Raw genomic sequence first — 15,530 nt, 5'->3', positions numbered from 1 at the left:
ATGATCGCCGGTAACCATCCAACTTCTCCGTTTGGTAATTTTGATAAGGTATATATATATATATACTATATATAGTAGGAATCCGAACGATCCTAGAGGTCCTACAACTCAAACCTATTTTATAATATCGACACATAAGCGTCAATCCTATGTGGCATTTTTATAATTTTTTGCCAATAATTTAATTATGTAAAAAAATGAAATAAAACTAAAAACCCAAGATATTATTTAACGTGAGATATTTGTTTTCTTTGACAAATATTTTGTTTCCCTCCTCTAATTATTTTAGTATTAATTTGATATTAATCATATATCTATGAATGTGATATTAGCTACTCAAAGAAACACACTTTTGAAGTTTCGTATGAGATATGCAAATTCCGTTTTTATTTATTTTTGATTCTTTTTCTATACCTTATTCATCATCCTCATCATCATCATCATCATCTAAGTTGTTTTTTTCTCCTATCAACATCTTTATGATTTTTTTTATTTCTCATTTCAGTATTAACGCTTCTATTTGTGAACTCGAGTTTTACCTTTCTAGATATCATTTATTTAGTTATTTTTATCTCAATATGAACAAATTCTTTTTTAGATAAATATTGTTGTGTTAGCATTCTGATTTAATCTTGATTGACATAAACTTTCTATACCAATGTCACCATTTTTATACTATTTGCTTTTGCAATTTGAGTTTTAAATTACTATAAGGTGATTTTACTTTTTCGAAAAAATAAACATGAAGACATTTTGAATTTAACTTAAATTTGAATAATAGATTTGTTTTTTATAATCTATTTGTAATTTTAATTTGGTTTATCTTTAAAGCTTTTCATCTTTTACGAATTTCATTATTTGATGACTTAAATTCTACTAAAGTATTTTATTTTGAATGAATGTGATGAAATTCTAATGGATTACATATCAGTTTGCAAAAATAATACGAGTAGTTGTTATGGTTTTACCTTACATTACACTTTAATTTAATTTCATGTTTATTAACATTGCATGAAGTATAATATGTGATATTATATATGAATTTTTGATGATAACACGTTAGTGTCCTAAAAGGCTGGTATAACTTATAATCGACTAATTAATAGTTAAATAATAACAGTTATATTTTGGATTTATATATTTCAATATATATAAATATTTCCATTACCGATAAATATAGATTTGTATATACCTACTTAAAATACAAGTTATAATTGTTACAAATTGTTATTTATTCTCATATAACTAAACAACATGAACAACTTTTTTAAACAGCCGCACATCGTGCGGGTAAAAGACCTAGTGTATATACATAAGTTTAACTTTTCTTTTGGGTAATTTTGATAACATATATATATAATCAGCCTATATATATACATATAAATTTTTTTATAAATGCTAAAGGTATAAATTTAAAAGTAATAAACTAGGAGGGGGTTAATTGAAATAAATGTAATTAAAAAAAGGGAGAGGGGGGGGGGGGGGGGGGGGGGGGGGGCTGTTATGGCATGTTTTTTGGGTTTGCAATTTTTCTAACAACTATGGATGAAATTTTTTGCTCCTTAATTATGGTGACCCATCTAAACAAAAAGATAATTTAAATATGTTATTTCATATAAGACCATTTTTAATCGTCAGAGTATTGCCAGCGTATTCAACGTCAATTTTTTGGCGCAGAGGGTTAACGCATCTAGCGTATTTGTCAGCGTATTCCCTTAAAATTGTTGGCCACCACACTGTTACTTTGGGCGTATTGGTGTTCATTTATTATTATTTCTTTTATAAATCATATTTGGCGCGTGTATCATGTGTTTCTGACGAACAAAGAAAATTTTGATTATTTTTTTCGGTTGACTGTGTTTTCCAAAGAATAAGAGAGATAAGCTCATTTACAGTTTATCTTGTTGTGTTACTTTTTAATTGTTTGTATCAGATCTACGAGTTTCTTGTGGTATAATAGTAGAACAAAATATGGTAAAATAGATTGAGAAAAGTGGTGTAAATTATATGTAGATTAATAGTTTTCTTGTATTGTTTTTAACCCTGCATGTTTGACGAGGGTGTGAATAAAAGTTACCTTAAAAAAAAAAATTGAATAGTTTTTATCTTATACCCCTATAGTTTTATAATAACTACAAACTGGTTTATAGGTTTTATTTTATTTTTTAATAAGTTTTTTAACTTTATGTTTTTAAAATTTAATTTAATATCATGTATTTTTAATTGAATATCATGTTTCTTTAATTTAATATAGTATGGGTTTTAATATTAATTTAAGTGATGATGTGTCACCAATAAACTGAAATTTCAGTGTAAGGGTTAATGTTAAATCGGTGGTGGTTGATTATGGGTCTTAATCGAAGCGTTTAAACCGGCTAAACGGGGGTATTTGGGATGGTTTGGGACGATTGAGTTGTTAAAGTATGGTTCAATGCTTAAAGTTTTGAGAAAAACGGATTATTGTGTCCAATTACGGTTTGAGTAAAAAAAAAAGCCCCAAAACCGACCTAATCTCTTATATAAATAAAAAAGAATTATTTTTAGGAGTTTTTTTAAATAAAAATCTTATATGTCAATTTCATATTCTTTCTTACAAGTTTTAAAAATTCATGACATCATAAATCTTTTGATTTTTCTTTCTTTTAACCTTTATATAATTTAATCTAATTTGGAAACCAAATTACTTTTAATATTAATATATTTCTTATAAATAACAAATCAAGACCTCACAAACTTTATGTCTAAGCTTTCTTTTATACGAGTTGTTATTAATTATTTTTATATTATTATGCTAATGTTATTATTAATAATATAGAGTTATATTATACTTTAATTTGTAGCTTAACTATTAGTTTCTTTTAAATTGTAAAATAACTAAAAGATTATAATTATATAATTATGTGTTGATGACGTACCCACCCAGATGCAATCACGCAGAATACAATCAAAGGGTACGTATCGCTCTCGGTAAACAAGGAAAGGATTTGTATTTATCAGGAATCCTATATTCTAGGAAAGAAGATCAAATCAAATCCCTTATTCTTAGAGAAGATATGCACGGCCCGATTAAACCTATTCAAACCCTACTTGGGGAATAAGTCACGAACCCCCTATAAATAGGGGGAAGGATGGCTAGGTCGAGATCATAATCTCACACACACTTTCTTGACGTACAAAAGGTTCTCACACCTTACCGGAAGGGAATCGCCAACGAACAACCACAAACACCCCCATTCCTCCTTTCTAGGTAAACGGATTGGCTGTACAAACAATTGGCGCCATCCGTGAGACATTCTCCGAACAGCAAAATCTACAAAATTTTTGTTTTCCCAAACACTAAAAACCTAGAATCATGAGCGAGGAAAATAGGCCGCCACCTGGTTTCGGTGGAGAAAGCATAGATCTAAATCGAAATCAAGATGGCACACCCATAACACCTTCAACAACAGGGGCAACCTATGCCTCCACATCAGCCCAACCCCCACTCAACGATGCATATATAAGGCAAAACTATACCAGCATCTTGAGCACTCTGAGACGTCTTCAAGACGCAGGAGAATTGGCAGGTAGGGCAATCAACCTCGATGAAGAATATGATGAGTATGACGGCGACACACCGCCAAGCGGAAGGCGAAGGCAACCACACGATCCTCGATCAAGAGTCCAAAGGCCAAACAATGCAGCGGGATCGCAAAACAATACTCAAAATCATATCAACCTGGGGCCTAACACCCAGGGTCAAACAAACTCGGGGTCAAACACCCAGAGTCATATCAACCTGGGGCCTAACACCCAGGGTCAAACAAACTCGGGGTCAAACACCCAGAGTCTTGTCAACATGGGGCCTAACGCCCAGGGTCAAACAAACCTAGAATCCAACACCCAGGGGCAGAACAACCCAGGTTCAAACAACCAGAACAATCATAGTTTTGCACAAGGAGTGCCGAATTCAGGACAACAACATAATGCGCCGGGATACGTACATTATACGCAGTATACCAATATCCCCCAATACTCAACAAATTCACTCCCACAATATCAGGCACAAGGAACTGGTAACCAGGGCTACTCCAATCAGGGGGTATTTACCCAACACCCCCCAAACACAGGCCAGGGGATGAACACCCTAGGGTACCAACAGAATTCACAAAACCAATTCAATCAGGGCTTCTTGACCAATACACAGGCACTTAACATTCCAAGGGCGCAAAATTTCGCCCAGGGTTATGCTCAAGCCTACGGGTCCCAAGCGATTCAAACCACTCCGCAGGTGCAGACAAGGAATCCCCAATACCCACCCTAACAAGGACTCCAAATGCCAGGACAAGCCCCAGGGACGCACTATCATCATACAGGACCACAACCAGGTCAGGATTACAATTATCATTATAATTCGGGGGCATATAACCAAGGGTACGGGCAATACTATCAGTCTGGGGGACCAAATTTCGGCACAAATACCTGGGGACCAAACACATACCAAACTCCACAATCATATCAACAAAACACACCTAGACCATTCACTCTTAGCAGGATCCCAGTAAAATCACCATTTACAGAATGGATAAAAAATCACCCATTGCCAACAAACATGAAATACCCAGCACACCTAGGGACATATAATGGCAAGGACGACCCAGATGATTTCCTACAAAAATTTGAGGGGACAGCAGAAACGCAAAACTGGGTCGAACCAGTGGCATGTAAAGCATTCAGAATGGGGTTAACAAGCGACGCAAGAGAATGGCTGGGCAGTCTAACAGAAGGATCGATAAATAGCTTTGATGAACTCAAAACAAAGTTTTTATCGCATTTCTGTCAACAGAAAAAACACAAGAATACACATGTGGCAGCCCACAACATCAAACAAAGAGAAAGTGAAACCTCTAGGGACTTCATAGAAAGATTCACCGTGGAGTCACAAGAAATCACAGGTCTAGTAGATTCACAAAGGGTTTCTGGGCTAATACACAGTTGCCGAAATAGAGAATTGGTCGAATGTTTAAATACATATTTAGCAGAGACGTTTGATGAAGCAAAGAAGAAAGCCCACAAATTCCTGGACACAAAAGAAATCGGAGCAAGTAATTTGGATGACACAAGGTACAAAAAAGGAAAGTGGCAATCAAATAAGGACCAGCAACGATATGGCCCATATAACAGAGAAGAAAAGAGAAGAGATTATAACATATCACTGCCAGAAATGACAAAAAACTCCAAAGGAAATATTACTCACAGAGGCAGTAGGAAAAACATTCCCCACCCCATCAAAGTTAAGTGAAAGAGGAAGACGGGATAAAGATAAATATTGTGATTTCCACAATGACACAGGGCACGACACCAATTCGTGCATGCAATTGAAGAAAGCCATTGATGAAGCCATTAAAACAGGAAAATTGGCGCATCTGGTAAAAGGAATCCGACAATAGGGAAAGCCAAAAGCAGATGAGTCTGGGGAGCAGAAATACAACAATACCCAGACAACAATCTACACAATCAGGCGAGAAAGACAAGTCGAGAAGAGAAAAGGGGTTGACGCACTAATCCAGAGCGTGGGAGAAATCTCATTTCCACCAATACTGGGAACAAATGTCTCGAACGACCCAATAATAATCAAAGCGATACTACAGGAACGATGGGTAGACAAAATCCACATTGATGATGGAAGCGATTGCAATATACTATACGAGCATGCGTTCCCAAAGGATAACCCACTCCTGCGTATCTTATTATCACCCCCAGGGACTCGGCTAATAAGTTTCTCTGGCGACAAAATAGAGCCTGCAGGAAAAGTTACCCTAGCAGTCACAATTATTGCAGGACCATGTAGGAGGACAGAGGAGCTAACGTTCATGCTAATCAAAGGACACTCACCCTACAATGCAATCCTGGGAAGACAAGCACTACAAAAGTTCGGAATGATACCCTCAGTCATACACAACATGGTCAAATTTCAAACGGAGGATGGGATAGCAAGCCTCCGGGGAAGTTTCGAGCCACCCAGAGTTCATGGACAGACTGGCACCAGTATGCCAACAAAGAAACAGAGGCTAGGGAGAGAAGAAGGGGAACTTGCAAATACATTCCACAAAATGGAAATAAAAAAGCAAGAAGACCCAGAACTCGAAAATAGCACTCACAAAGCAGAATAAGTCTATCTATTTCGTATATCTAGTACTATTCAATGCTTCAATAAAATAAAAATTATGATTCATGGTGAAGAAGGATCGCAACCTCACACACATAATTTCAATAAACGCCAACAAAGGCAAAGATCATACTCCTATGATTTTATGACAAAGTCATGACTATAAAGAAAATAAAGGCCTAAACAACACCAAACAAGGCACTTGCAATCATACTCCTATGATTTCACTATATACATGCATCATTGCTAAAAAAGCAGAATGCACAAATCTTAAGGAATACGCTCGAACTGCCGAAGAGGCAAAGAGCACACATATCTACTTGCTAGCAAAGCAAGTACACAATCTATCAAACATACGAATGGTATGCAAACACCTGAAGAAGGTAAGCAGCTAATTAACGTGCATAATATAAGCATAGTTAAAATTGTCCAAATGACCCGCAGGCCCAAAAGAAGAAACCCAGATAGACTAAGGGGCTAAAGAAGATTATATTGTTTACAGACCAAGGCTACATAGCCACCAAATCAAATTGTTCAAATTTCCAAGACAAGCAGTTGATCCACGGACAAATCAGGGTGAGCAGCAAACGAGGCAATGACAGGAAACTTGGCATCTTCCCAGTCTTTTGCAGCAGCTTCAACCTTTTGGGAAGCCGCTGCGTCATAATCAAGACGGGTAGCCAAGTCTACATGGCCTCCTGGCTGAATTCCTCTAAAACTCTGGACCTCTCCTCTAGCCTGTTTGCCGATATGCCCTCACCAACTGCCTTCAATACATCGGGATGAGCCAACAAAGTCCTGCACACATATGGAATATACTCAGACACAATCCTGTTGCGGTCAACCCTTAACTCCTGTAACTGCTTGGAAAGATCATCAATCAACAACTTGTCTGCTTGGGACTGGGACAACATCCTGGCACCTTCAATGGACTTTGATTGTAACTCTGCCTTCAGCTTAGCGATCTCCTCATTCCTGGCATGCAAAGTAGTTTCCTGGGACTTCAATTGGTCTTCTTTCTCCTTCAAAGTGCCAAGAGCAGACGCTGCTCCACCATAATCTGCCAGCTTCTTTTCAAGATCAGTCTCATTGTCAACCAACAAGGATTCCCGGTGAGTACTTTCCTGCAACGCTTTTGCAACTCTCTCAAACCTTAATCTCATCTCAGTGGTCATAGTTGTATGGGCATCACAGTCCTCATCATACAACTCCAAGAACTGTTGGGGTTCTGCAGCTCTTATCTCATCAACAGTGTGTTTGGGGATTTGAGTCCTGAAGATCCACTCTAATTCATAAAATTCTGCACATAACACATAGCGAAAGCAAGAATGAAGAATTCATGCAATGCACAAGCAAAATGCAAGTTATATATGGAACTGCAACAAAATTGGCACTCTTACCTGTCTTTGGAGCATCCCTGGCAAAGGCAGACCTTTTGGGTTTCTTACTTGACAGACGAGCCTTTGTGTTAACTTCCTCAACATCCTCATTTGCAGGCTGAACGCTAGCAGCAGCGACCCTGGCTCTTTTCAGACGGGCACCAATGGATCCACCAGGGGGAAGCATGTTGGTCTTCCTCTTGCCAGCATCAGGGATAAGGTCAACATCAATAGCCTGCAACATAGGAGGGGGACGACTAGCTACCTCTGCTGTCTCTCCAGTTCTCTCCCCAACACTACCGCGTGCAGATACATTTGGGTTGGGTGCTTGGGACACTTCCTTTGTACCTTTTTTCACGAACTTCAAATACGACATATCTGCAAAACAAAATGAAGACAATGACAAAGCATGTAGAATATACATAAAGATCACACAAGAAGAGCATACCATCAAATTCTTCCTCGCCTTCAGCGAGAGCAGGAATAAGATTGGCCCTAAACAACACACCTTCTGGATAACGGTACACCACAAAACCTTCCTCCTCTAAAATGTCATATATTTCACCAACATCATCATCCGGAATGGGGTCACCAAAGAAACCTTTCTTTTGGACTTTTAGTCTACTTTGTTCATACAAAGATTCACAATGCGGAGGGAATAAACTATGGTTCATAAACACATACTCATCTTTCCAATCATGGATATCCACACCACCCTTTATGATGCACTCAATACCAGGACTATTTGCAATGGTGATCCAGTCACCAGCGGCCGATATACTCACAAGTTTTCTAAATAAGGTCAAAGACGGTTCAACACCATACGCCTGACAAACAACCTCAAATGCTATTATCTTAGCAATCCCTAAGGGATGCATCAAAGAGATGTGGCACTTAAAGTACTTCAGAACCTCAAGAAAGAAGTTGGGGAACCGATATCTAAGATTTCCCATGGTGAAAGATTTCACATACACAGTAACAAACCCATTTGGGGGTTTTAATGCACTTTGTGAACGAATGGGTAATCGAAAAGATGCATGGCGGCCGGGGAAAAATTCATCAACAAATTCCCTAAGCGTGTCGGCATCGACAACAGATTTGGTGGTCGCAATACCACGTTTTGCATTCATTCTAAAAAATAAAAAACAAGGGAGGAAGATCGTACCTTTAATGGAAGAAGATTTTTTCAAGACGCAGCGGAACAGTCTTTTGATTGAATGAAGATTTTGATCGGAAATCCGTTTCCCAAGTGATATTTATTTGGTGGAACCGTCGATCAAGAGGTTTAATTTTTGAGATACGCGCCTACTATCTCTCACATTAATATCCAAAACCTACCACATATATTTACACAAGAGACCCTGAACTTTGCATTCCGTTATAAAAGGAGCGCGGAGAAGAGCGGGTATGAGTCTAATACGATGATCTTCGCAGAGTCACCCCATTAGACTGGGGGCTTGATGACGTACCCACCCAGATGCAATCACGGAGAGTACGATCAAAGGGTACGTATCGCTCTCGGTAAACAAGGAAAGGATTTGTATTTATCAAGAATCCTATATTCTAGGATAGAAGATCAAATCAAATCCCTTATTCTTAGAGAAGATATGCACGGCCCGATTAAACCTATTCAAACCCTACTTGGGGAATAAGTCACGAACGCCCTATAAATAGGGGGAAGGATGGCTAGGTCGAGATCATAATCTCACACACACTTTCTTGGCGTACAAAAGGTTCTCACACCTTACCGGAAGGGAATCGCCAACGAACAACCACAAACACCCCCATTCCTCCTTTCTAGGTAAACGGATTGGCTGTACAAACATGTGTATTTTATAAAAAATTTAGCTGTCATAATGATTTTTCTTCTTGAACACTACGAGTAAGTAATAATTTTCATAAAAAGCTTCATTCTCTTCAACTTGAAGGTGTGGAGCAAATGAAAAGTTAATTGTCCGATATCCATTTAAAGGTTTTATTACCTTATTATGCTTGTAACTTTTTTTTTCTCATTCTCGTGTATTATTTTATCACTTGCACTCTATTTGTGATATATAGTCAATGCTAAAATACTTTATTGCATCATATTCAATTACTATTGCATTATTTGATTCAGTATTTGACATATAATTTTTTCATATATAATAATAGAACATACCCGCAATTAATGATTTAGTAAGCATTATTGATTATTATTGATTAGCAAAATTTGTATAAAAATCCCGGGTTGAACCCGGGTTATTTAGCTAGTAATTACAACTTGAAAATTGAATTCATATCGATGGCTAGAAACATAACCTACTATTTTGAAAAAAATAAAGATATTCGATAAAATGAGAAGCTAATTAAGGATCCCCATAGGAACACTAAAACTAGGGGTGTTCAAACGGTCGGGTTTCGGTTTAATAAGGTTAGTCGGTTTGGTTTAATCGGGTCTTAAATAAAAATTTACCCAATCCAAAAATGTAAACACCCGATCCAAACCACCCAAAAAACATTCGGTTTAAATGGATTAGGGCTCAATAAATCCGAAAATGTAAAATGATTCAAATATCAAACTAAACATATATAACGACTTATCATGGATAGTAAATTAGAGCTAAATTTGTAACATATCTTAAGTAAATTAACTACATAAATATAGTGATGGTGTTGTCTTCATGATATCATACTACAATTATTCTAGAATACTTGCATTTTGACTACGCGATATATATAACCAAGTTCATCAATATTAACTTATCGGGTTTCGGTTTGGGGCCCAAATTTTATTTTTTTACCCAAAACCAATCCAATACCCGATACTTTTATTCGGTTATAACCAATTAACCAACTAAATCCAAACAACCCAAACCCAGTTAACCCAAATCCAATTGGATTGGGCGGTTTTCCGGGTGAAACCAAATAATGAACACACCTAACTAAAACAACATAAAAAAATCGTTTGTTACAAACGAAGTTTAATATTTATAGAAACATCTAATAATCAAAATTTAATAACTGTTATGGCTTCTTATTGAAGGATTAACCCATATATAAGTGTTTTAAATATATATTTTACCTTTTCACTTTCATTACATATATCCAAACCTTATACCCATTACCCAATATTAATCCTCTAATAAACAAACGCTCTCTTAATTCAATTAATGTTTCAAGGAAAAGGAGAAAAAAATGTTGAAAAAGAAGAAGGAAATCAAAGAACAACATCGAGGAAGAAAAAGAAATGCACGTAATCCATTCAAGGGAATTTTTATAACAAGCGTTAATTAATTTTAACCTAGAGGTCAATATGAGATCTACATGATCACATAAACAATTGGTGTAAATTACTATTAATAATACGGCGTCTGACTGATGTTCTTCACAAATAACCTCATTTTTTAAATTATAAAAACTAGTAAGTTTTAATATACAATTAAAAATACATGAGAATATTTGAACAATATATAATTATCATCTTATATTAAAAAAAATACATAAAAGCAACAACATCACGAGGCACACGAGATACCGAGTTGGATGCGGACTTTGAAACATATCTGGCGGGTCTATTTCTCACCCGATTCTTGCGCTATGCTGTTGACTAAACCATATTTATTTTACTCGTAAAAAGGATAATTAGATAGGATTCTGTGTCTTATGTATTGTTTTAATATTTAAAATTAATATCCCATAAAATTCATATCCAGTAAGTTATTAAATTTTCATACATGGATCAAATAAATAGTTTTTTTTATAATTTGACTTTGATACATTTTGAACCTGTGACCTTTAGTTTTTATATATGGATACATGTAGTCACATGATGACAGTACTAGATGTATTTTATCAACTTACATTTGAAAAAATGATAAATGCCTAGGACTCCTTTGTCTTGTGGCCGATGCTAGTGAACGTTAAAACCTGACCACGTGACATAGTGACCCTTTTTTTTTAAATGCTTTGAACATTGGAGCGTGCTTCCTTTGTTTTTTTTTTGTTTTTTTTCCTTTTCAACTCCTATATAAACTATCAAAATACATATAAGTTTTATTTAAAATAAAACAAATATTAAAGTAAAACAAATAAAACAATAGGTTTTTCTTGAGTGATAATCACCGTGCATCATGAAAATCATTGTATATCAGTTGATTCGTGAATCTTCGTACATCAATTTAACTATGATTTAAGGGTCAAAATCATGTCTTATTTATTTTACTTTAATACTTGTTTTACAATACACAACCCCTACATATATATTCATCAAACAAACCACATACAACATAGAATATAAACTATCAACATATCAACCATGGCAAACTACAGACCACCTATGACTCTCTTCGAGGTTAAAAACTCGATGTAGCACCACATGCTTAACGGTGACAAGCATAAAACCAACGTCAGGTTTTTGATCAATGACATACATGGTCAGAAGTCTGATCACCTTTCCAAAATTGAAAAAATTCAGTAACTAAACGCACCCATAATCTTTCAAAAACTCTCATAATTAAGCCCATTGCTAAATAAATTTAAGTTATCAAAAGTTGGATGGTACAACTAGTCATTATGTTGTTGGAAACTAACTTCATATTAATTCCCTCCTTATATATAGAAGTGTAGTGTTTCATTTGTAGTGGACGCTTTAGTTGTCACCTAGTCATTATGTTGTTGAATCGAAATACGAGTCGAGTCTAGTGTAGTGGAGTCGAGTCATCGAACCACTTGCTATACTTGATTAAAGTGTTCTAAATCCGTTTCTTTTAGAATACTAAAAATACCCGTGCAATCCGACAATAGTTGCAGTGGTAGTGGTGACGATTGTTATTGGTGGTGGTACACCGAGTGTTTTGTATATAGTCAGACGTAAATGTTGTTATTGTAAGTGCCCAACAAGCTCATTGTTAATCGACGAATTGATTTCGTAAAGCGACATGCAAGTGGCACAAGCGTCACTTTGATGGCACAAACCGACGAGGAGGGGACTTACTCTATTGGGAGCGCTCTAAGATAATAAGTGTCTATCGTGGTATTGCGCAAAGTTTTAAAAGTTGGCTCGAATCGATAGACCGGGGTTCGGAAGGATGTCTGTTTTTGAAGGCCAGTATTTTAGCTAATTCGAACCGACTAGTTTTCTGGCTTTTGGCCAATTTTCTTGGTTCAACCGGTCTAGTTTAATCGGTTTTGGTGTTTTTTTATTCATTTTTTATAATTATATTAGAAGATCATACAATCCTACTGCTACTCATAAATCAAAAGAACGTATGGGATACAATCTAAAGATCTTTCAAAATAAAAAACCCAATTAAATCAGCTCATAAATATGAGAGGTGAGACTTGAACCTGATAGATCATTTCAAATTCAAAAGCCTTATCAATGATTATGATGATGTATATACTTTAATGTATTTACTTGTTTGTGAACTTTAAAATATATATTTTCTTTGGATTATAACTATTTGGGATCATTTTTGAGCTAATTGTAATTCTATTTCGACTATTTTTTTAACGTGCTTAGTAGCATGTTTATAAAAAATGAAATAAAATGAATATACCCAACGAGTTAAACCGGCCAGTCTATCTCGTCATCCTGGTTATAATCAGTTCAACTTAAAGACTTGTTTAAAAACATCGATGTTGTGGGAGTAGACGAAAGGTTTGAGTTTAAACAAAATGAAAGAAATGATATTTCTTTGTAAACTTATTATCAGCAAGCCAAGAAATATAGTCGCCAGGTTAATGTATTTTATCTCTATCAACACAAAGTCCGCGTCACAATCTAGAAAAAGTCTTCGTATTACATAAACATTAAGGAACTTTAAACTTTAGTCCATAAAATAAAGAAATGTTAGCATTGCTCAATATAACATACTTTGATTTTACCGTCAAATATAAATTCAGTCAGATTAAACAATCATAATCTATAACTTATATAGTTAGCTGATTAAGGAAACATTCAATAACGGATCTAAAAGTGTCCACTATGGGTCAATCCGAGGTTCGTTCTCCCTCTCGTCCATGAAATGAGCCAATACCATAAGGTTTGACCCGTCCCGGGGCTCGTCCCATGTCTTCCATCACTACTAGCATGGTACCTGCGCGTTGCAGCGGGATACCATTGATAGGACTTCTCATATTGCGATTACCAAAACAATATAGCTGGAGCAAGATCCTAGGCTGGATAACGTATCAACCTTCATGCCAAACGTATCAATCTTCATGCCAGAATTGAAATTGCAAAATCTGGTCATGGTTTCAAGTTTTATCGGTTATAACCTTTGTTTGGACTATATCTATATATTGAGCATACACATGTCAACAAATTTTGCAGTTTACTCTTGATGAGGAGACAAAAATATTCATATTAAACCAACTTCTCTAAAATAAGTAGCATACATTGTCTTGTAACAAAAGTATACACTTTTTTCTTTCTTTAAATACACGTCGTCCATCTCTAAGTCTCTAACTCAAGATAATTTTTCAAACTAAGCCTCTAACTGAAAATAATTTTTCAAACTATTTTAAGCTAAATAGTCAATGAGACGTTGTTGACCCGTCTACCACGCTACTTGCAATTTATCTGTTGGTTGAATGACAAAACGATCAACAATCTTAAATGTATTTAGATGATCCTGATGAAAAGCATTTGCCCTCCCGTTGCTCGGAAATTTTCTATGGTTGCTTGCCGGCTGCAGCAATTTCACCTCATTTTCCCGCTCGGGACTTAGCTTCCATTCCTTTAGAACCTGCATATTAGAATGTTTATCAGCCTTTCAAGAGATGGATGTCAAATATACAAATCTAATATTTAGATGAGGCAAAAAGGATGGTCTAGTAGGGAAATGGGTCAAACCGGCCATTCTTAACGGGCTAACTGTTTTAAATACCATTGAAGAGTAAAATATGAGTACTACTATAGTGTTATAAGTAATACTTACAAAGAAAAAAATTATCAATGCTATATACCACCATATCAATGTTAAGCCCAAGTATCATATATATGGCTGCACCCTCTCGTGAGAGTGAAATCATCTCATTCTTGCATATGTTGCTCCATGTCACAGCAATAACATTATTGCACAAGAAATCAATTTTACTTAAGTGGAGATAAAATAGTACCAAATTTATAAGAATTGAACCTCTGGAACATCAAAAACGGACATGAGATACTTGATAAATGAGTTACCTGACACGTAGGGTTAGAAAAGTGCTCACTTTCCACCGATCTGTACCATTCATATAATGTGTGATGACCTGAAGTAGCCAAAAGGTTATGTTAAATGCATAATTCAACACCTAATTCCATAAGTAGGATGAGAATTAAAGTAGCTGTAAGGTGTACTGAAACATGCAAAACTCTGATTACTATTTTTCTTTTTTGTGATATTGCAACCACTAACAGTAGCATGGCACCCCACAGATGACACATATGATTGCCCAAGCATGTACATAAAAGCATCCCACACATTCCTAAAAAAGCTCCTAACATGGCCCGTAAATGTATCGTTTTTCTTTAAGATATGGCCAAGGTTGCACTATGAAAAAACCTTAAGGAAGTATTCTCAATCTTCAAGTACAGGTTAATGAGAATATTAACATAATATATACCTGTGGAACATTGAAAAGGCCAATATGAAGTAAATGAACCCGCCAATAAAATCAAGCTGTCAGTTTTTCTTTCAGAACTTCAAGATATTACCAAGAGCAATCTGCAACTCTAAATTATTCAGGCCTTTAACTATTTCAACACTAAAATCACATTGTTTTATGAAACAAAAGAGGCACTTGGTGAGTTACCTCTTGACTGCAATTGACAACACCAATTTAGAACATAAGACCATTTATACTAATTATTATACATGTGTTGCAATATAGAATAAAAAGAACCAAACAATGCATAGATTGTAATTTAGTATAACTCGAGTAATCTAACATAATAAGAAAAAAAGAACCACCTCCAAGATTTCAAAAACCTTACCATCTAGCAAGTGCACCTGTTGCGCCATGACTTGTAACCCAGC

General features: G+C 35.8%; 1 long non-coding RNA gene across 1 annotated transcript; it reads right to left on the bottom strand.

Moving 5' to 3' along the window:
* Positions 1-14,040: 14,040 nt before the first annotated feature.
* On the bottom strand, positions 14,041-15,173 carry LOC122586475. The gene is made up of 3 exons (XR_006322007.1): positions 15,118-15,173; positions 14,696-14,763; positions 14,041-14,255 (listed from the first exon to the last, which is right to left on the bottom strand). It is a non-coding gene; the product is annotated as an uncharacterized LOC122586475 (long non-coding RNA).
* Between the last annotated feature and the right edge of the window lie 357 nt (positions 15,174-15,530).

Source organism: Erigeron canadensis, chromosome 2 (genome assembly GCF_010389155.1).
Source record: "Erigeron canadensis isolate Cc75 chromosome 2, C_canadensis_v1, whole genome shotgun sequence".
Lineage (NCBI taxonomy): Eukaryota > Viridiplantae > Streptophyta > Magnoliopsida > Asterales > Asteraceae > Erigeron > Erigeron canadensis.
This window is presented reverse-complemented; position numbering and strand designations above follow the sequence as displayed.